The following is a 1,458-nucleotide window of genomic DNA, read 5'->3' as shown; positions in this document are numbered from 1 at the left end:
CCCAAAGCATCCTTAAGTATTGCCACTCATGGCTTGAATTTGTTTTTTAATTCCTTCAGCTTAAGGAACGCTAAGCAAGTTTAGCCCTTTTGGTTTTCTGACTCCAGCTCTTTGCACATTTCATTATAGTAACTTGTTTTGTCATCCCGAGCTGCCCTTTAAAATTTTTTGTTCAGCTCTTTAATTTCTTGATTTCTTTCTTTAGCTCTGGCTTCTTGGGGCTCTAATGCAATATTCAGAGTCTCATCTGACATCCTTCTTGATCTTTTCTTCCTTTTCAGCCTTTGTAATGATCTTTTGCATTCTTTATGGACAATATTCTTGATATCCTCCCACAGCTCATTTGGTCTATGCTCATTGGTGCTCAAGGCTTCAAACCTGTTCCTGAGATGGTTTTGAAATTTGAGTGGGATAGACTTAAGGTCAAGTTTTGGTTCCTGTGGATTTAATTTTCTTCAACTTCAGTTTGAACTTGATTTTGAGTAGAGATTTAAAATCTATCCCATTGTCAGAAGAGACCATGAGTATTCTGTTTGCCCCTCTACCCAGGGGACTAGGACAGACCTGCATCTCAGGGTTCCAAGGCTGCAAATCTTCATGGGAACAGATGGCCACATCTTCCTCGCTGGGAGCTGCTGGGGTCCTGAGCCAGCCCCCTCCAATTAACAGCCGAGTCCTTAATCACTGCACCACCAAGGCTTTTGAGTATAGATGTGGCCTCCCTGATTTTTACAACGTTACATCATTGTTTAGTCTTTTTTTCTGCCTAAAGTTTCCCTCTAAAATATCCCTGACTATTAGGTGACCCCAGAGAAAATTTAGGTTGAACGATCTGAATTCCATTTCGACAGACGCTCTTTACCCAGACTCACTGCTGTCAGGTCGGCCCTGCCTCATTGCACACACTCTCCCTGCCTCCCATCTGTGGCCTCTCCATCATTTCTGAGCTTGTGAATCGCAGGGGAGGAGACTGTCCACCTTTCTCCAGAGAGGCAGCTGGTGGGTTCGAACCACTGAGGCACAGCCTTTCTGCTCAGCAGCACCACTGCCCTACAGATTACACCCCCTGAGCTCTTTTTTCTTCACTCAGAAAATGCAAATGCATCGGAAGGACGCTGGAGGATGTCCTGGCGCCCTCTGGTGTAGCACCAGCCAAGGGCAGCTCTTCACCTTTGAGAGATTCTGACCACAGGTGCTCTCGTGGACCAAGCACTGCACTGCTGGCCGAAAGGTGGGGGCTCGCAACTTCCTGACCTCCCCACAGCAGAAAGCGGAGTCAGTTTCCTCCCACAGAGAGTTACAACTTCGCAAATTCTACGGGGCTGATCTACTCAATCCTGTGGTGTCGCTAGGAGCCAGGAGCTGAGAGGCAGATAAAGCCTAACAATAAGGGCCAGGTGAACAGGGGCCGCTGTGTGACACAGGCTGTTGGCTGGACTGGAGGGGACACAGGCTGTT

The sequence above is a fragment of the Elephantulus edwardii genome, unplaced genomic scaffold (assembly GCF_000299155.1).
Source record: "Elephantulus edwardii isolate Elephantulus edwardi_28Jun2011 unplaced genomic scaffold, EleEdw1.0 scaffold00055, whole genome shotgun sequence".
In the NCBI taxonomy this organism is placed as follows: domain Eukaryota; kingdom Metazoa; phylum Chordata; class Mammalia; order Macroscelidea; family Macroscelididae; genus Elephantulus; species Elephantulus edwardii.
This window is presented reverse-complemented; position numbering follows the sequence as displayed.